General features: G+C 36.8%; 1 long non-coding RNA gene across 2 annotated transcripts; it reads right to left on the minus strand.

The window, feature by feature from the left end:
* Positions 1-130: 130 nt before the first annotated feature.
* On the minus strand, positions 131-22,324 carry LOC141544070 (uncharacterized). Of its 2 annotated transcripts, none has more exons than XR_012482534.1 (3): positions 22,018-22,324; positions 20,652-20,972; positions 131-260 (listed from the first exon to the last, which is right to left on the minus strand). It is a non-coding gene; the product is annotated as an uncharacterized LOC141544070 (long non-coding RNA). The 2 variants fall into 2 exon arrangements; XR_012482533.1 differs by lacking the exon at positions 131-260 and adding an exon at positions 20,102-20,408 and having other exon boundaries at positions 22,018-22,323.
* Positions 22,325-22,356: the final 32 nt, after the last annotated feature.

Raw genomic sequence — 22,356 nt, forward strand, 5'->3', positions numbered from 1 at the left:
AGAAATAATTCAAATTAGATAACAGCTAAAGTTTTTCTCTCTTTAAGATCATTTTTCTCCATATTTAATTCATTTTAGAAGGAAGAGATGAAAAATATCCTTGACGAGGTAATTTTCAAGCCAACTTTATTGTGATACAGAAATTTCTCTTCTCTCCTTCTGTTCCCCATCTCCAAGCCAACACTGTGGGAAGCCACCCCTAGAAATGTGACGTGGCAACTCCTTCTGCAGGTAGTCAAGGCCCAGCCTTTTCAGCAGGCCTAGTGAAGAGGGAAAAGAGAGTTCTCAACACCCAAATCCCCGACAAATAGTCAAAATCAGAGACGTGCTATTTTAACCGTGGAAGGGACTTAGAAGCAGCATTAAAACCATCATCTGCTCTGTTGCACTCTAAAAAGACCATGATTTTGACTATTATAAAAAAATCCTATTAAGTGGATGCCCATCAACTGAGGAATGGCTGAATAAGTTATGGTATGTGAAAGTAATGGGATATATTAAAAAATGAACAAGCTGATTAGAAAGGTCTGGAAAGATGTGCATGAAGTGATGCTGAGTGAAACAGGAAAACATTGTACATAGCTACAGCAAGATTGTGACAAACTTAGTTCTCTTAGTTCAGTTAATCAAGGCAATACAGCAAACTTTGTATAGAAAACACCGAGTCCGGAGAAAGAACTAAGTGTTAAGAAAGTGCACCCCAAAAGTTTGGGGTCGTCTGACCAGTGTCAGTCTACGTCTACCAAAAGAATTTGCCATTACAACAGCGGGCTGGAATTCTAAGAGAATTCAGCAGTGAAAAGAAGCAAGGAGACATATTTATCCAGTTTCCGGTATTGTTATGCTAATTCTATGACTCATAGGTAGGAAGGAATTTGATTCTCATTGACCAGATTATTACTGACCAGATCAGCAGTGAATTGAGGAGTGGTCTTATTGTTTCAGGAGTTTGATCTGTGGGACTGTCTGGAGGCCAGAAGCTGTCTGACTAAGGAGTGGTCAGAATCAGACAAACTGAGTGTAGGAGTTTCCTGAGGCAGACTTCAAAGTCAGAAAATCTAGAGTCACTGACTTATTGCCAGAACAGAAGACCCTCCCCCCCAAAATCAGGAGACTACAAAATCATATTGATGTGGGTGAACTCTGTAAAATTATGTAAAATCACAGAAACCATACCCCCTTTGAGCAATAGCTCCGAATGGTGTCTCATCCTCTCAGAGTATAATTAGCTATGCCATTCAAGAGCCAATCAAACTCTATTGATCTTGTCAGGAAATCACAATCCCAGGAGAAATTTCACATTCAATTGAGAATTATCAAACTTCTCCAAGAATTACACTTAAAAATAGGTCTTATGGAAAATGATTCTTTGCCGATCTCTCTCCTTTGAGAACGATATGCTCACTAAGAGAATACCTCTTGGTGTTTAAATAATAAAGCTTCCTCTTTTGCCATAGCCTCTGAGAGTTAGTGAATTCTTTCACTTCCGAACTACCTTCTGGAGTAGAAGGTACCCCACTTCTGGTACCATACTTCATCAATATTACATATTTCCCTCAAGCAGTTTGTACCCCAAGTTTATTTGGGACAAAGGGACAGAGACTTCATCTTTTGGAGCTGCTTCATGCTGATAAGGGGAGTAGGATAAGGCTCAGTGGGGTCCAGGCTGAGGAGGGGAAACAAGATGGCAGCAGCATTCAGGAGAGTGCTGGATTTCAAAATCAGTTAGCCAATGATAGATTGAATAAGTAATTGGAAGTTCATAGCTTAGAGCCTTGAAGAAACAAATCTCACAAGTAGGTTAAAATGCAGGGGCCAAATATGAGCAAAAAAAAAAAAAATTAAATTAAATTAAAAGTGGAGATAGTAGGGACAATATCCAAGGCTGGGGGGGGGGGGGGAATGAAGCTATCATGAATGCCTCTTATTCAGACAGCTTTTCCTAGAATAAATACCAAAGAATGTTTTCCCCCAAATCCCGGCTTTTGTCTCCTTGAAAGGGTGGAGGCAGTGTCTGAAGCATTGGCATTATACACAGTGAAAGAAGCACTCGGATGACCTAGGGTGCAAGCACCATGTTTAAAAGGTGTTAAGCATTGGGTAGAGAGGATGGCATGCAGAGTGGAGATAATTCATCTTAAATGGGTTTGATCTCCTTTGGCAGAAACTTGAGCCTTCAGTCTTACAAGGGAAGGCTTTTACCCAATTAGTAAAGGTGACGACAAAAACCAAAAAGCAGTTTAAAGCCCCTGAGAGGGGACATATGTGTAAAATTCATCTGTCAGGCCTTCTCTAAGTATGTACCCCTCCTCCAAATAGTCTTCAGGATGGGGAGTTTAGCAGTTCTTTCACAAACTAGGCATGTTTGACAAATCTGTTTAAATCTCCTAGCTTGTGACCAGTGAAAATAGTTTTCACAAGGAATTGGAGAGCTTTTTTTTTTTTTTTTTTTTCAAATGAGTACCTTGGTGTAGCCCCGGTGTAGCCTTGGTGTAGACCTGGTGTAGCCCTTTGTTTCTACTGGTTGGCTTTGGAATTCGGAATGTTAGTTCTCAGGAAGTTATGAAAAAGCTTCAAGGAAGGTGGCATAGAAGCATTATAAGCAAGTTTGCCAGAACAATTTTAGAATGATACCCTACAATTGATGGGGGTTGAAATCCCTTTAAGATTCCTTTCTGATTTCCCAACCCCCATGGCTAAATATCCAGGCCCAGCCCCCACTGGATCTAAGCTGGCTTGGGTTTTCTCAGCCTCCCACAAACAGTTTCTTCCTTATCTGAAAAGCCCGACAAGAACTTGGAACCACCCACAATCTTTTAGGTATAAAAGAGCCAAGCCAGAGCTCTCTCTTTGCAGGAGTCCTTCCCCCCAACACATGGTATCCTTCTGGCCATGTAAGGATTCCTGCCTGACCAGTGGCCACCTCTGGCCCTGGCGTCTTTCTAACTGAACTTTACTTCCAAATTTCTACAATAAACCTTTTATTTATCAATCTAGGTTTTCGGGCCTGTAAATTCATTTACAGGGGACACTGCGCCTTATGGAATTATTTTACTATCTTTGCGCCAGCAAACGGGGTTCCCCCTTTCCTTTCTCTCATCACAATTATCTTGCTGGCAAGAAAACAAAACAGTCAGGTTAGGTATTCCCCTGCAGTAGCTAGTACAAGTGGGGTGCATCCAGGGTGGGTATGGTGACATTTGGGAAAGGGACCTTTGAAAATAATGCATCAGGTCTAATATGTGGGCTGCTTGAGGATGCTGAGGGCACACCCAACAATCCTGAATGCCCCCACTGCCCACAGAGTGGGCCTGGACTAAACTCCTGACTAAAGACTAAGGAGTTATCTCCCCACTGGCAGGGGCCCACAGAGTGATACCAAGAGAGCTGGAGAGAAAATACTAGTGATATGGGTTAAAGATTCCTTTCCTAGCCCCCATGAATCCCAATGGGAACTATCGGAGCTTTCCCAGTCCCCACTGGATCTGAGCTAACTTGGGCTGTCTTAGTCCCCACTCTAATGATCTGCTCAGGTTTCCCAAACCCCCACAGACAGCTTCCTCCTTATCTAAAAACCCATTGAATTCTATTCAATTCTAACCCTGGTAGAAACCAGCCAGGAGCCAATATGGGACTCCACCCACCTTCAAAATTACCAAAAGCCCCCATTATAAAAAGGGGAACCCTGGAGCCCACTCTTGGCAGGAGCCCCAAACATGGCACCTTTACACCGGCCATGTTTGGGTTCCGGTCTGCCTGGTGCCAGCTATGGCCCTGGCGTCTTTCTACCTTTACCCTTATTTCCAAATCCCAAATAAACCTCTTATCAATATAGGTTTTCAGGCCTGTAAATTCCTTTACAGGGGACTCTGCACCGCTACTAGACCTTATTTAACCCTGTATCCTTGCACCGAATTCAAAGGAGTTGCAGGAGAGCTCTATTTGACTCCCTGTGCCCCAAACCTGCCACTAGACCTCAATTAACCCTAATTTCATTCGGGTATCCCTTACCTAACTCTCATCACTAGGAGCAAAGTTCTCATAAATAACAATTAGGCTAATTTTAAGTCCTCTTCATAATTCATGGTCTACTCTCCAGTTGGCTGTTGAAGTGACCTTTCTATAAAGCCTTTTATTTGATATTTAACATTCTTCACTATCTGGCTTCTTCATACCTTCCTAGTCTCCCAACATTCTATTCTTCAGGCATTTCTGTGATCCAACAAAATGTATCTACTTGCTGTTCTTCAAACATAACTCCCCATTTCCCATCTCTGTACTTTTTCCCTGATGGGATATTCCCCAGGTCTACAAGGCTCTCTCTTCTTAGCTTCTTAGCCTGGTTTCTTTCAAGGCTCAATTCAAACACCATTTATCCAGTTTTTAGCCTTGATATGCTAATTCTAAACTCATAGGTAGGAAGGATTTTGGTTCTCTTTGACCAGACTATTACTGATCAGATTATCAATCAACAGTGAATTGAAAAGTGGTTTTATTCACTATTGTCTCAGGAGTTTGATCTGTGGGACTATCCTGAGGCCAGAGGCTATCTAAAGAATGGTCAGAATCAGACAGATTGGGTATGAAAGTTTCCTGAGGCAAACCCCAAAAACAGAAAATCTAGAATCACTGACTTATTGCCAGAACAGAAGCCCCCCCCCCTAAAATCAGAGGACCACAAAATCATATTACATCGGAAGGAGACAGAATGTAAATCAACACATCCAATGTTCATTTTTTTCCTCTCAAGATTTTTTTCCCTTTTGTTCTGATTTTTCTCTCCCAATATGATTCATAAGGAAATGTTTTGTTTTGTTTTTTTAAATGAATGCATATGTGTAATCAAAAGAAAAGTTTGTTATGTGTAACTGGGGAAAATAAAAATCAAATAAATACTCATCTTAACTATAAAAGACATAAAGATGCTATCTGTATTCAGAGAAAGAACTGATGATAAATACAAGTATGAATAGAATGATTTCATGTATGTATATTTACATGCATATATACATAAAAATGTGTATATGTGAATACTCACCCATTTGTGTCTAATGGTAGCCCTGGAGTGAGGAGAATAAAAGGAAATGAAGGAAAAAAGATATTTTCAAATCACTTTATATTTTAAAGGGATAGCAAGTTATACATAATAAATTTACTGTTTTTTATACAATCACCTTTTTTATTGTACTGTTATGGAAATTGAATAATTTAAAGGCTAGCTAAGAATTGAGATGAAAGATTTTATGTTACGTATTCTGTAAAATAAATACTATGAGTTCTTTCCATCTGATAGCAGAAACTTCAAATATGGATTATATCTCATGTTAGAATGTAAGTTTCTTGAGATCAGGGACTATTTTGCTTTGCAAAAGAAAATACTTTTTCATTCATTTGTTTTCTAATTGCAGAATTTAAGATTTACTGTCTAGTCCCCCTTATTTTAAGCCAGGATAATGGAGGATTTTAGAAATTGTGACTGCAGGCAGCAGAACAAGGACCCTTGATTTTATATTCACTGCACACTTAATGCTCCCTCAGTATTGCCAAGAAAATCCTATGGACTATACCTCTAAAATCAATCAAAATAAAGGTTGATATCTCATGCTATGGTCAGCAACAACTTGCTTATATTGGAAGAAATGTCTGTGTGCATACTGGAGTTTCTTTGAAAAGGGTATTTTTCACTTCTCCCCTTTAAAATGAATTGATTAAACTTAGAGAGGGAAAAATATCTTAAGGCAGGAAAATTTGGAAGTTTTATCTAGTTAAAATTATTTTCCTTGGAGTTTGAATCTACTGTTTTCTTAAAAACTTGCATTTTTAGTGCCTGAAGCAGGTTTAAAAAAAAAAAAAAAAAAAAAAAAAAACACCACAACCACACTCTGGAGCACAAAACAGGAAACTGGACAGCAGTTGAACTTTCAAAGCCAAATTCAGCTGGGACTGACAGGAGCCACAGAGGAGAAAATTGAGCCCCAAAGAGGAGAGCTTTTCTTCTAGTCCCAGCTAAAACTCCTTCTACATAAAGCCTTTTCTGATCTCCTTTAATGCCGTCCCTCTGGTTGATTATCTCCAGTTTACTCTATATTTCCTTTATATTTAGTTGTTTGCCTGCTGTCTCCACCTATCTTAAGGAGACTGGGTGCTCCTTGAAAGAGAGAGGACTGTTTTTGTTTAGGGGTTTTCCCCCATCTTTTTTTTTTTTTCATAGTTTTTTTTTTAATTAACTTTATAACTTTTTTTTTTTGACAATATATATGCATAGGTAATTTTTTACAACATTATCTCTTATATTCCCTTGTGTTCCAAATTTTTCCCCTCCTTCCCTCCACCCTCTCCCCTAGATGGCAGGCATTCCCATACATATTAAATATGTTATAGTATATCCTAGGTACAATATATATGTGCAGAACTGAATTTTGTTGTTGTTGTTGCAAAGGAAGAATTGGATTCGAAAGGTAAAAATAATCTGTTTTTCCCATCTTTTTGTATCATCAAGCCATTAACACAGTGCCTGACACAGAGTAAGTACTTAATATGTGCTTGGGAACTGATATTGCTATTATGGAAGAAGGATGAAAGTGCTGAGGAATGGAAGAGCAAAGATTACAATCCAGTCTTCTAGTAATTTCCTATTTTAACTAATTATTCACCAATTGATCAGATGCTAAACTCAGCTGTTTCTAAAGTTCAGTACCCTTTAGTTATTCTCCCCTAGTAAGGTCTTTGTTCCTCAGTTCCTAATAATAACAATAATAATAATAAATAATTCTCCCACCAGCCATGAGCAATTGATTGCCCTTCATTCCTGAAGAAGATCAATGACTTTAAGAGGGTGATATCTTTTTTTTTTTTTTTTTTTTTCCCTGAGGCTGGAGTTAAGTGACTTGCCCAGGGTCACACAGCTACGAAGTGTTAAGTGTCTGAAACCATATTTTAACTCCGGTCCTCCTGAATTCAGGGCTGGTGCTCTATCCACTGCGCCACCTAGCTGCCCCCAGAGCTTGATATCTTGACTTGAAAGTGATTTGGATTTGAGTGAGGCAGAGCAGTGCAAAGTCATCACCAAAGTCATCACTCTCCCCTCACCAGAATCCAGTGGCAAAACATATGTCAAGACTGTTAGAAATACTCTCTTGATACTGAAAATCAGATAGTGAGGAAAATTAATTAAAGAACCTTAAAGAATCATCTTTTTCTGGCCAGAAGTAGGTCCCATTCCTCTTAGGGAAGAGACAGCCCTGAGCACAGAATCTTTATACCTGCTAGTTTGACACAGTCCTTCTCTTCAGAGAACAGATTGGTCCATTTTATCCAGGTTACAATCTTTCTGATACATCTACTACATATAAACCCCTAAATATGTATAAATGTTCCCCTTCCCCTGTCATACATCCAAGGTTCAAAAATGGCAAAAAAAAAAAAAACCAAACAAACAAAAAACAAACAAACCTCCACCTACAGGGTTTGTTGTTTAATATACAATTAGCCTACTAAGCAGGCAATAGTAATTTAGTCAAATCAAGTCATTGACCCCAACTAGTTTGGGCTAGATAGATATTAAGTTTGTGGGTTTCTTAAAAACCACAAAACTCTTTCTAATTTCTTGAATCTATCTGTACCTTCCTAGCTCCCCAATTCTTGTTTGCCCAAGCCTTTTATTGATCATTTGTTCTGTGGAATCTTAACCTTCCTTAAACTCTCACATTGTGAAAATCTCAATCAGTGATACTCACTATCCCACAATACTTTGAAGCTTGCAACACTCCATGGAAACACAACTTTTCAGTATTTCTCACAACTGGTGATGGCCCACGTTACAGTGGGAGACTTTGGCCTTTATAAGCCAAAGTCTTTTTCCAGGTCTCAGTAAATTGAATAACTTAAAGGCTAGCTAAGAATTGAGATGAAAGATGGCCTAATTTGCCTTCATAAAAGAATCATTCTGGAAGGGAAAGCTCACTACTGAGAAAACTGTTATGTTACCATGAGATAAAAATGTTGTTTGTTCTTTATTCTTGAAGAAGACCATGACATCAGGGAGATGCCATGGATTTAAGTGAGAGTAGGCTGTGCAAAGTCACCAGCCTCACTTTATCCTCTGGAACAGACTGGAAATGCTATTAGTGATAGTAATTGTGAAAAGAATTTTGAAGTAAGTTTCTCTGATGAAGACCTCATTTCACAAATGTATAGGGAACTGAGTCAAGTTTGTAAAATAAATAAAAAAGAGCCATTCCCCAATTGATAAATGATCAAAGGATATGATCTATGTCCAAAGAGCTATAAAATCATACATACTCTTTGACCTAACAATGTTACACTAGATTGTATCCCAGGAGAGTTTCCCATCTATATCTACAATGTTTAGCACAGTGCAGACTCATAGCTATCACTTAATAAATAATTTATGAGTTAATTAATAAATGGATGACTAAATAAATGCAGAACTTAAGACTTTGTCTTAAAAAAAAAAAAACTCGGCCTTTACTTTTAAAATTAGGAAGCACATTCAGCATTTATATACATCTATATTGAATAAAGCAACCATTGTATCAAACAAAATGTATCAGCATAAAAATAAAATAGGATTGTGCTTCTGTGCAAAAAAAAAAATTAATGAACAATATGCTCAAAACAACTAATTCCCAGTGCTTATGGAGTACAAAGGAAAGTTAAAACATAAGACTATGCCCTCAAACAGCTTACTAATTAATAGAAGAGATACAAATAGGTCAAAATTCTCTGTGAGAACAAGAAAGCTGAGGTGAATTCAATAACTGTATTGAAATGGTATATGAAAGATACTATCATTGTTTGGAAAATGTTTATTTCAAAGGCAGCTAAGTGGTACAGACTGGGATAGTGTGTATAAAGCCTGAAGTCAGAAAGACCACTCCAGATGAGTTCAAATCCAACCTTAGACACTTAACTATCTGTCTAAGCCTCAGAAAAGTCACTTTATAGCTGTCTGCCTCAGTTTCTTAAACTGTAAAATAGGCATAATTATAATAGCATCCATTTCCTAGGATTGTTGGGAGGATTAAATGAGATATTTGTATAGCACTTAGCACAGTATTCTATGCAAAGTGATTAAACAAAGTGCTTAATATATATATAAGTTCCCTTCCCATTTCAAACTGAAAAGTTCTCTATGCTTGGACTTGTTTCTTGAAAAGATGAACCATAAATCTAACTACCATACCTCCAAAGTAGTTAAATTAATAAAAATAGTTAACATTTATATACGCATATTATATATATACCACACAACACATACATGTACATATACCTATATACTCAGTTCCACAGCCTGTTGATATGAGATTTTTTTCTAATTGATACAGGGCAATGACATGAAAGTGCATCAGAGGCAGTCTCCAGTCTCTTTCAGTTTCTACCAATTGTCTTCCAATTGTTACCTTTGTTACCTACTCTTCAGTTGCTTCAGACTCTTACTGCTTTGAAAGGATGGAGCATGTTAATTCTCTCCTCTCACCCACTTACTCCAAGGTTGCAGAAGGAAGAGCTGACAGGAGAGGAGCTGGCAATCTCCATCATCTTCCTATCTCCAGTTGGCTGCATTAGAGACTTCAAAGAACTTACCTTTGAATTGAGATCTAGGATTCTGTCTCTTGTTTAAGCTGAGTTATGTTACTCCCAATGAAAGCATTCCCTCACTCTATATTGTCTATATTCCCCTTTATATTTTCTCTGAGTGCTGTTTTGCTATTCACTTGGGAAAATGATGGAGTTTTTTGGGTTTGGGTTTTTTTTTTCCTTTTCTAATTGATATGTGTTGACATATTTAATTGATATATACTGACAAAGAAGAACTGGTAATTGGTGGAGAAGGAATCGAACCTTGGGAATCTGCTTCCCCCATTAATGAAACAGTGACCAGAAGTTAGTTTGAATCTGAAAATCACATCCTCTAGATCAATATCTAAGAGAGCAAATATAATTCTAGCCTGTTATGCTCTCTCTGAGACTAGCAGGGTGGCCAAATTGGCTTCAATCTCCTACTCTCTCTCCCAACAGTAATTAAAATCTACTTTGGAGAGTAGTGGAAGAAGGGGCTGGAGTATCTATTCTGCCTCTATCTATTCAGTTCATACCATGACAGCCCCATGCTATATTTGGGGGACAGCATTCCCCCATGGAGGACATGCATTTACATATATATGTAGATTTATATATACATCTATCTATCTACCTATATCTTTAAAGACTGCAAAGGCCTTACAGATGTATCTTGTTTGATCCTCACAATAACCCTGTGAAACTAAGTTCTGTGTGATCAATGTAGAAATATTTCACATCACTGCACATGTATAACTTAGATCAGATTGCTTGGAGAGGGATGGAAAAAAGTTTGGAATTAAAAATCTTTCAAGAAATGAATGTTGGAAAATTGCTTTACATGTAATTGGAAAAAATAAAATGCTATTAAATTAAAAAAGAAACAAGTTCTAGAACTTTTGATTATTCCCATTTTTACAAATAAGAAAACAGAGACTGAAAATAAAATGATTTGCCACGGTCATGTAGCTAGCAAATGTCAGAGAAAGGACTTGCTGGTTCTCATAGACTTTCCCAAGTCCAACACTCTTAATAAGAGAACCTTATTTTTAAAAATCTAAATCTGTCCTTACCACCACCCCCCCTTCCTCCAGCCATATGCCTCAATCATTCTTCTCTCTCGATATACTATGTCTTTATTTCTTTCTATTTGAACTTCCTATGTTTATATAGTCTTCAGTCTTTTAAATGTTTTGGGTTTTTTGTTTGTTTGTTTTGCTTCCTTCCCCCCTCCCCCAATTCTTTGTTTATAAACACGCTCCTTTTGCCTGGTTCTTGGAATTCTCTTGAATTTTAGTTTTTTCTAATTTGTTAGCTGTCTCGGGATTCCTTTCTCCTCTCACCCTATATCAAACTACATCTTTACCTTACCTGACACTAATGAACCTTTATACCTGAGTTGTACAATAATTTCTGGAGTTTGGAAAATCATAATACTTCAAACCAAATAATGTTGAAAAGATCCAGGGTCAGGAAGATCTTAAAAAGTTTTCTAGTTGCCCAAAAAGTTGAAAAATAATTCAATAAATTTAAAGTGCATTTATTAGAATCTATGGTGAACAGAATCCTCCACTAAATTACAACTTTAATGCCTCATCAAGACCTCAAAGTCAAAGATTACTTTGCTAAGGAACTTCTGTGAAATTGCTTTTCCTGCTTCTGAGAAAATACTTGTGTGACAACATTTGGTGGGTCAGAAGCAGGAAGTGTAATTTGTATGTTTATGGATGGCTCCTATTAGAAAATTATCTTAAAAATTGGAGCTTAATCTCTATTGTAAAAGTAAAATGATTTTTCATCAAGTAATCATTCTAGTGATTAAAGATGTTTTTCAATTTAGGTGCCAAATCTTCTTCAGATGTCATATAACTTTACACATGTACAATCTGACTCTAACTGAAGAAATAAGAGATAGAGCCCTTCCATTTAAAAACAACAAAAACCCCTTCAAAACTTTTTAATGGGGAAAAAAATAAGGTCAAGCAGAAGTCAAATCAGACCTGTTAATGAATAATTATTCTCTCCATATCATGGGGGGGCGGGAGGGAAGGAGGTGGTAAAGGGCCTCATGCTCTGTGGTTTGGAAAATCCCCATACAGTGTTTGGTCCTCCCTTAGTACCAAAGAAGTCTGGTTTTTTCTTTTTTCTTTTATAAGTGTTTACAGTACTTTATTTTAAAATCTGGGCTGTGTTTGGTCATAATCTCTATGTAGGTCAATGTTAAGTAAAAATACTTTTTCTGTGTCATCTGTTGGCCTTCCTAAAACTCCCACCAAAAAATTCCCATTTAAATTCACAATATTTTGAAACCATTATGGGTAAAGTCATGAAGTGAAAGGGATTACTATAATGTAATTATTATTTATGATATATATACATACATATATAAATTATTACACCATTCATGTCCAACTGCTTGGAAAGTTAGCTAGGATTTTTTTTTTTTAATATGGGTTAAACATTATTCTTGCAATTTTGCTTACATTCAGTAAATTAAGAAATTTATTAAGCACTCCCATGTTCCAGATACTGTGCTAGGTACTCAGATTACAAATACAAAGAATGAAAAAAAATCTCTACTTGAAAGGACCTTACATTGTAATAGGACAACCCCCAAATAAAGTATATACATAAAATTCATAAATGCAAATATATACCAAGTAGTTAAATATGATGTAATTAGGAGGAAGTACACTAGTATAGGTAAATCAATAAGGACTCCATGTACCTCCTTGATCTTCCTCTTAGGGAAAGGGAATATGGAGGTAAGTAGGTAATGTACTGCAGGCATGCAGGCATGTAAAGCCACAGAATCCATGGAAAGTGGAAGCTCCCTGCAAGAGACAAGGCCAATTTGGCAGTATTGCAGAGTTCAAGCATAATGTTCAATAAAATAAAAATAAAAATAGATTGGGATGTGGTTGTGTAGTACCTTGACAGTTAAACAGAAGAGCTCATATTCAATCCTAGATTCAATTGATTGAGCAGGAATATCAAATACTCGGAGATGAGTTTAAGGAAAACTGTTATTAATCTACGATGTTACTCATAAATCAAAGGGAGCCGTCAGTCAACAAGCAATCCTACTCTCCAGTGGGGGGACTTAATAATGCAAACAACTCTGAACAAACAAGATATAGTCAAGATAAATTAAGAGAGAATCAACAGAGGGACTGTACTAGCATTAAGGGGGATTAGGAAAAGCTTTTTGCAGAAGGTGGGATTTTAGCTGAGATGTGAAAGAAAAACAAAAGGGACAGACAGAGTTCTGGTTCTTGAGATGTTCAAACTGGAATCTTTTCTCTCTCTCCATGCCTTCCTCTCACATATCCATATGCCTAAAAACCAAGGGTAAATTGCAGTACTGGTAGGTCTAGACAAAAGGAAGTGTTATCTGTAACTAAAAGGTGTTTCTAGGAACAAAGTTTAGATTTTCTGTCTGTCATTTTTTCTTTCTCTCTCAGGGAAATCAGCCTGAAACATCCCATCAGTATTTTTTTAAAAGAATGAAATCAATGTCTTTCATTTAATTTATTGTAATTTTAGTATTAAAATTGAGATAAAAGTTTTCTCTAAGATAACTAAATAAAATGCCCTAGTATCTTTTTTAAAGGTCTTAATTCATTCTTTTGCTATCTACAGGTTTCTAGAATTGCAGAACATTAAGGATGATGGGCAACAATGTAAGGACATAAATTCAATGAAATTCAAATGTATCTGCTGTGGAGATAGAAGGGATTATATGTGCTTAGTAACATAAAGAAAACAAGATACATTTCCTGCCCTTACAGAACTCACAACCTAATATGAGAGAATAACTATGTAAATAAATATGAATTTGTTATTATTCAGTTGTATCCAACTCTTCATGACTCCATTTGGGTTTTTCTTGGCAAAGGCACTGGAGTAATTGCTATTTCTTTGTCTAGCTCATCGTACAGAAGAGGAAACTGAGGCAAACAGAATTAAGTGACTTGCCCAGGATCACACATCTAATAAGTGTCTGAGGCCAGCTATGAATTCATTAACATGATTCTTTCTGATTACAAGCTCAGTGCCACTGTCACCTACCTGACCTATAATGTAAATTAGTGTATGTTAAAAAGTATTGTGAGTACACAGTGCTATAAAAGATCAAAAGAAATGGGATTTCTAGCTGAAGCACACAGCTGTGTGTACCCCACATCATGACTTGCATGGAGTCCAGTTGGGCAGAGACAACTGTATCAAGCACACCTACATTTTAAATGAAACCCCAGATCTCCTAGTTTACTGTCTGTGATCTGTATTTCCCTTCCTACATGTCTAGCATACATCTCGACTTCATTCCCAAATTCTTGATCCCTGAATCACTGTCATGAAAGGATTCACCCTAATACTAAATAAACTCTAATGACAACTTATCTCTAGGAGAAAATATAAACTCTGGCATTTAACACTTCCTTTTTTAACTCCCTTCCATACACTTGATGGAAGGAAATGAACATTTATTGAACTACTACTATGTGCTAGGCACTGTACTAACTGCTTTACAAGCATTAAGCTCATTTGAGCTTCACAATAAATCTGGGAGGGAGGTACTTTGATTACTTCCTGTTTTACAGTGAGAATACTGAGTGATTTGCCCAGTCACAATGTATTTATGATTGGATTTGTACCACCTTACAGTCTCTGATTATCCAGCAGTTCTGACCTACTTGACTTTATCTGTATATAATTCCATTTTCTATCACTGTAATTTTTTTTTACTGCCTGTGCTCCTTGCCTGAATGTTCCTTTGAATAACTCCCACTGTTTACAATCAGTTCAGGCACCTCCTACAGGAGACTTGCCATGAACCCCAATTACTACTGATTTCTTTGTCTTCCATCTGCTACGCATCTTGCACGAACAAATTTCTATATGTGTGTTTTCCATTAGAATGTAAACTCCTTGAGGGCAGGAAGTAATACCAAATACCTGCTTCCCTAGAGGCCTCCACAAAGGGGCTTCCTGATCCTTCCAAGAGAACAGGGCAACAATTCTTCCTTTCCTTTAGCAATAAACTCAGGATTACCCCACATCATCTACCGAATCCCCTTTATTCAAGATAACTGCTTATACACCATAGTTATACAGTTTTGTGTCCCTATCATGTCTCTGGAAAGTAAAGGTACCCCCCAACAATATTACCCAATCCCAAAATCCTTATAGGAAGGCAGTTTTCAACCTATCTCAGGAAAAAGGAGACCTTATAATTGAGGGGAATTTTAACAGGTATAGGGCACTCTCTAGAGGGGCAGGGGACCTCAAAAGGCCTGAGAACTGTACTATGGAAGGAATGAAGAAGGAATGAAGAACTAAATTGGATTAGATTTATGGTTAAAGCAGTCCATACATTCTGATTAAGTCTTTCTGGAGACTAGATCCAAAAAACCATTGGAGTAATGTCTCCCTCCTTTCTTGGTTGACATGATTTCATCATGGACATGACTTTTGAGAGGAGAACACTCTATTCCAGCAATTAGGGGGCAAAATGATTAAGAAAGTTCTCCCTTTAATGGAAGTCATTTTGCCATTTGCAAATCAAGAATCATGATGCATAGATAGATTATCTGACTTGCATGGAGTCCAGTTGAGCACAGACAACTGTATCATTCTTAGAGGATCATATGTTCTCATGCTCAGCATAATATGGCATCACCAGATTTTCAGAGGCAGGGACCCACTGAGCTAAGAGAGATGGTAGGATGTCAGGATAGGAGTGGAGGTCTCAAGCTCTGACAGACCCTAAATCTTTTTGTGATGGGCATTAGAACCTGAGGGACCCAGTTGAATTCAATCTTAAATGTACCTTTTCCTTTTAACAAAAAAAGCTTCCCAAGACCTATCTGGTGTTAAAGAGGGCTATTAGTGCATGACCTAACTTATAATGAATGTCCCTGAATGAAGAGTGATAGTATGCATTATTGCATTATCAGTAGCAACTGAAGCATGCAACACATAAGCCATTGCTTTTATTTCCCCCCACACATTTAAAATAATTTTATTTTTTCCAATTACATGTAAAAATAGTTTTCAACATTCATTTTTAAAAGATTCTGGGTTCCAAATGCTTCTCTCCCACTCCCCCCCTCCAAGACAGCAAGCAATCTAATATAAATCATACATATATATTCATTTTAAACATGTTTCCATATGGATCATCTTGGGAAAGAAAAATCAGAATAAAGAAAAACCCATGAGAAAAAAAAAGTGAAAATACTATTCTTTGTTTTGCATTGTCTCTATAGAGATTTTTGTGAGATTTTTGAGTTCCTTTTTTTTTTTTTCTCCCTTCCTTCCTTTTTAGGAAGCTTATAGCCCTCCAGAGGCTTTAGGATTATTTGGTCCTCACTTACTTATCCTCATTTTAATTAATAAACCTACTATGTTCTGGTCAAGCCAACCTTCAGAGGAGGAAAGTTCAACTTGTCCAAGACTACTCAGCCAGTAAATGACCAAGTATGTGTGTGAGAAAACAAGGATAACTTTTAAGGTTCCAAATTTGTAGGCTTAGAAGGATGGTCGTGTCCTTGACAGAATATTTGTAAAGGTGAAAAATAATAGTTAATTTATAAAGCAAACCAATTACATTGAAATATAGTCATCAAAATATTGAAAAGTTTAAGTTCAGAGACCAGGTGAAAAATTTTCTGCTAAGGATCCAGTCTTTGTTGTCTTGCCATTACATCCTTTTGGTCAGTAATTATAGCCAGATTCTGCCTTGGACTTTTACTTCAACATTGTTTAGTATCTCTCCAATGAATTTAATGTATACAATATGTATTTGAATGATGTATATACACAACTAATCTCCCAGACCTTAAGATCCCCAAGAGTAGGGACCATGTTTCACCTAAATTTTGTATTTCTTTCATCATTTTGAGTGCTGTTCTGCTGATAGTGAATTAATGAGATCTAAGTGAAAAATAAAAACTGCAAATTACTTAGGCCATCAAACATGAAGTGCAAATCAGCCATATTACTAAATGTTCAAACAAACATTCAATTAATTCAGCCATTAAATATTTACTATATGCTAGGCCTGGTACTGAGGCTATAGACACAAAAATGAAACCACCTGTGCCATCAAGAAACATATTCTACTTCCTATATATATTTAACACAAGAAAACCCAGAAACATCTAAGGAACTGCAACTTACTTACCTGGTTTGGAATATAGAGTATGTAAATAGAGTAATGTTAAAAAAATTTAATAAAGTAGGCTGGAGTAAGGTTGTGAAGTACCTTCAATTCCATGTTGACTAATTGTATTTGATTCTAGAAGCAATGGAGATTATTGAATAAGAGAGTGTTATAATCAAAATTGTGCTTTCCAGCCATGACCTTTATGTGTTATGATGATGGTTTGGAAATGAGATGATGCTGGAAACAGGAAGACCAAACAGGAAGACCAATTAAGATATCATTGCAATACTGCAAGAGACGAGGGGCTGAAATGGCTGGTGGTCATGTAAGTGGAAAGAAAGTTCAGATGTGGAATGTATGCTTAGAATTGGCAAGAATCTGCCATTATTATATGGTGATGGGGAGGGGTAGAGAAGGTAAAGGAGAAGAAAGAGTTAGTGATGATTAGGACAATTCTGAGGTACCACTACACACTTCTCAGATTGGCAAAGAAGCCAGGAAAAGATAATGATCAATGTTGGGAAGGGATGTAGGAAAACTGGAACAGTAAATACATTGTTGGTGGAATTGTGAATTGATACAACCGTTTTGGATAGCAATTTGGAATGGCACCCAAAGGGTACAATTATGTATGTCCTTTCATCCAGCAATGTTTCTGCTAGGTCTGTATCCCAAAGAAATCATTAAAAAGGGGAAAGCATCTACATGTGCAAAAATGTTTGTGGCAGCCCTTTATGTAGTGGCAAGGAACTGGAAACAGTGGATGTCCATCAGCTGGAGAATGACTGAATAAGTTATGGGATATTGTTATTATATAAGAAATTATCAGCAGGATGACTTTAGAAAGGGCTGGAGAGACTTACATGAACTGATACTAAGTGAGGTAAGTAGAACCAAGAGAACATTGCACATAGCAACAAGAATATATGATGATCAGTTCTTTTTTTATTATAACTTTTTAGTGACAGAACATATGCATGGATAATTTTTTACAACATTATCCCTTGCACTTGCTTCTGATCCGACTTTTCCCTTCCCTCCCTCCACCCCCTCCCCTAGATGGCAGGCAGTCCTATCCATGTTAAATATGTTATAGTATATCCTAGATCCAATATATATGTGCAGAACCATACAGTTCTCTTGTTGTACAAGAAGAATTGGATTCAGAAGATAAAAATAACCTGGGAAGAAAAACAAAAATGCAAGTAGTCCACATTCATTTCCCAGTGTTCCTTCTCTGGGCGTAGCTGATTCTGCCCATCATTGATCAATTGGAACTGAATTAGATCTTCTCTTTGTCAAAGATATCCACTTCCATCAGAATACATCCTCATACAGTATTGTTGTTGAAGTGTATAATGATCTTCTGGTTCTATTCATTTCACTCAGCATCAGTTGATGTAAGTCACTCCAAGCGTCTCTGTATTCATTCTGCTGGTCATTTCTTATAGAACAATAATATTCCATAACATCATGATGATCAATTCTGAGGGACGTAACTTCTCAACAGAAAGGTGATTCAGGCCAATTCCAATGGGTTTGTGATAGAGAGTCATCTGCACCCAGAGAGAGGACTGTGGGGACTGTGGAACACAACATAGTTTTTTCATTTTTGCTGTTGTTTGCTTGCATTTTGTTTTCTTTCTAATTTTGTTTTCTTTTTTGATCTGATTTTTCTCATATATCATGATAATTGTGGAAATACGAATAGAAGAATTGCTGTATAGAATAATTGCTGTGTAGGTAACGGGTGGGGGGAAGGGAGGAAAAAATTTGGAGCACAAGATTTTGCAAGGGTAAAAACTATGTCTATGTTTTGAAAATAAAAATCCAAAACAATATTTTTAAAAATATCATGATATCTTCAACAGAAAGAAGGACATCTATAGAATAATAAAGTCTGAAAGGGATCTATGACATCAATGAATTCAATCTCCTTGTTTTACAGATGAGGAAATGGAAGATGATTAGAAGATAATGAGTTTCATATGTCCAAAGGAAATCCAAGTGGAGATATCAAATGTGTAGGTAAGGCTGGAATTTGAGCTCAAAAGAGAAATTTGGACTAGACATATAGACTTAGAAATCCTCTGTACAGAAATAATACTTCATCCAATGGAAGTGGTGAGATCATCAAAGGGAGGGTAAAGAGAAAGGGGAATAGGTTAAAGCCTTGGAGGATACCTACAATTTTGGGATAGAATATCTAGCAATTGTCAGCTTAGGTAGAAGGAGAATCAGACGACAGTAGAATAGCATATAGAAGTAGATGGAAGACAAAGGAGGAAAAGAGAACTAGTGCCCAAAGATGCAGAGAAATCAAGAAGAATGAGAACTGAGAAAAGGCCATTGAATATAGCAATAAAAAGGATATTAGTTATTTAACATATACTTTAACATATTTAACATGTATGGGGAGGGGGTGGAGGGAAGGAAGGGAAAAGTTGAAACAGAAGTTTTTGCAAGGGTCAATGTCGAAAAATTACCCATGCATATGTTTTGTATATAAAAATAGCTATAAATTTTAAAATGTAAAAAAAAAAGGATATTGGTTTCTTTGACTAAAGGATAAGTTTCCATTGAGTTATGAAGTTTGAAGCCATTAAGAAATGTTTGTTGAATTGAATAGGTATGCAACAAATATTTTTTAAATTAATTTTATAATTATAACATTTTTGACAGTACATATGCATAGGTAATTTTTTACAACATTATCCCTTGTACTCCCTTCTGTTCCGAATTTTCCTCTCCTTCCCTCCACCCCCTCCCCTAGATGGCAGGCATTCCCATACATATTAAATATGTTATAGTATATCCTAGATACAATATATATGTGCAGAACAGAATTTTGTTGTTGTTGTTGTTGGTATGCAACAAATATTAATGTTGAATTAAACATGTCATGTGTACCATGGGTTGTACACAAGCATATCAATAGGTCAATGGTTTTCTAACTTTTTTATTTTAGCATCCCATTAAGTGCATTTGTACTATCTCTAGCTCATACATTTCCATTAACAATACCATTAAAAGAGGAAAAGCAAAAATGTTATTCATTTGTATTGAGGACCTTAGGCCTTCAGTATAAAATTACAAGGCTAGGATAGAAACTAATGAACAAATTTGTCATTGTCCAGGGATAGAAGAGACAAGTGCCAGTTGCATGGATTACTACAGTTCAGGAATGGCCCTTGGGCCAAATTCCTGGCTTGCATAATTAACTGGACTTAGGACAAAAAGAAACAGTTTCATATTTTATGGATGAATATAACAGACCTGTCATATAAAAAGCTATCTAGTAAAAATGGAACCATATCTTAGCAACAATTTAGAAGATAGAATAGAATAGAATAGTTTGTGGAACCACAAAACCTTGTTATATAGCAATGTTAAAAATTAAACTGTATGTTGCCATAGATACAGAATCTTTTAAAAATCCTTAGTACCTTTATTTTTGAAGACCTTAGATTAGTTTTCGATGTAAGGTCTAAAGCCTCACACATTGTTCTTAACCAAAGGAGGAAGAACAAAAGTTGTTGACAAGATGTGTCTGTAACAAAAATGGTGACATTTTCTTCCTTTTTTACATAGGAAATTCTGGGTAGGTAATCACCTAGGAGTGGTGCATCATGAAGATTTGCTGCTGACCTCTGTTCTGTGGATAGATATATGTATGATTATATGCAAGTGTTTAAAATAATAAAACTAGCATTTTAATACTTGCCTGCAAGTTATATGATTGCCTATAAGTTGTTTCAGGGAAGAAATTACATGGTATATATGAAGAATGCTATTTTCCATCCCAGAGAAAATAACCATATTACAATCTTTTTCATCTCTCTCCTTCCAAAATATGAAGTTACAAAGAACTAAGAATCATCAAAATGGCAATACTCACTACTGGATGAAAATAATAATTTTGATCTTGAAAAGTTTGACCAGCAGGTGGCACCTCATTCCTCAATGGTAATACAGCTGTTTCAGTCAGGAACACTTCAGACATTTCTCATTTGCTAACCTAGCTCTTTCCTTAGAATTTTGCTAAGTTTCTGATAAAAAAACAGATGTTTTCCCCTTTTTTCTTTTGTAACAAGTTTCTTCCACAAGGTCCTCCATATTCCTTTAGTATGACTGAAGTCAGATTTGAAGATTTCAATTCCAACCAACATCCTTAAGATATATAGTATCTTCAACAGAGCCTTACAATTGTTTTCAGCTTCTGAAACCAACAAACATTGATTGAACACCTATTAGCTAGGCAATGGTGACAAGAGGGAAAAGAAATTAGAAGATGAAAGATCCTTCCCCTTAAGGAGATCTTATTAGGAAAACAAAATTTAACAACAGTATTGGGAAATTAAAAGACCATTAATTAAATGCTAAATTGTTTATGGATAAAGCTTGTTTTTCATGGTCTATGGAAGAGAGGTCTCTACTACACATTTCTTAATTCCACTGGCATTCATGAAGCTACACAAGCTTTTTTAGATTTTGGATACAAATCAATGCTTTCTCCATTTCTACTACTAAGACGTTCTCCCTTCTAACTAAGACACACATTTAGGCTGTAACAACTGTTAAAGTTCCTAATATAGCCTGAAAAGCTGTCAATAACAGAATTATAAGTGAGTTGATTATACTTTGTAAGACAAAAGACTTGAACAACTGTCCTCTTCCTTTTCAAGTGGTTTCTACTACAGTGTTCTTCCAATCCTTTTGAGGTAGTATCAGGTTTGAAGGACTCAATTAGAACCAACAATTTTGACTGTATAATGTTTTCAACAGTGCCTTTCTGGCATTCGGTGAAGGGCAACATGAGACAAAAGGAAAAATTTTGGATTCATTCAGAAGACTTGGATTCAAATCCTAATTCCTTCACCTACTAATTGTTTTAACTCTGTACAAAATCACTTATTTCTTATTGGGAAAACAACTTACAACAGAATTGAAGAATTAAAAGCTCATTAACTAGATCTCATAGGTTCCTTCTCCGTCTAAATCCAAAGACTATTAACTTCAGAAACCAACGAGTAATTATCTAGTACTTGTTAGCTAGTCAATGGTAACTCTTCAACGGAATTAGGAAACCAAAGGGCAGGATCCGATGTGGGTGTTACTCAACACGCTTCTCCGGCTGCCCCTGCACCCACTAATACCTGTGAGGAGGCAGTTTAAGAAGCCCTAGCTCATCAGGCAAAAGAAAGTTGAGTTTCAGTCCAAGGAGTCCATTATTCCCAGTGTGATCTTGGGCAATAATCACTTACCTTTTTGAAACCCGGTTTCTTCACCTGTAAAATGACATGGTTAGTCTTACAGCTTTAGATCTGACCCACATCATCCTTGACTCTGGATTAAAGGTATTTGATGTTTTCTTTTTACATGGGAATTGGGGTGGACTACACCCCCAAAGGCCGGGCAAGGGCGGGCAGGAAATAACCCCCAGAGAGCTACACTTAAGTGGGTCACAGGCGGGAGCTCAGAGCCCCGCTCCCTGGAAGGATTTGAGGAAAGGGAAGAGTCCCCGGGCGGGCCCTGTGTCTCCCAGGGGAGAGAAGCCCGAGTGGAGGCTGAGCTGAGACGGGCCGGGCCCGGCCGCTTTGTGG

The sequence above is a fragment of the Sminthopsis crassicaudata genome, chromosome 5, assembly GCF_048593235.1.
Source record: "Sminthopsis crassicaudata isolate SCR6 chromosome 5, ASM4859323v1, whole genome shotgun sequence".
Classification (NCBI taxonomy): domain Eukaryota; kingdom Metazoa; phylum Chordata; class Mammalia; order Dasyuromorphia; family Dasyuridae; genus Sminthopsis; species Sminthopsis crassicaudata.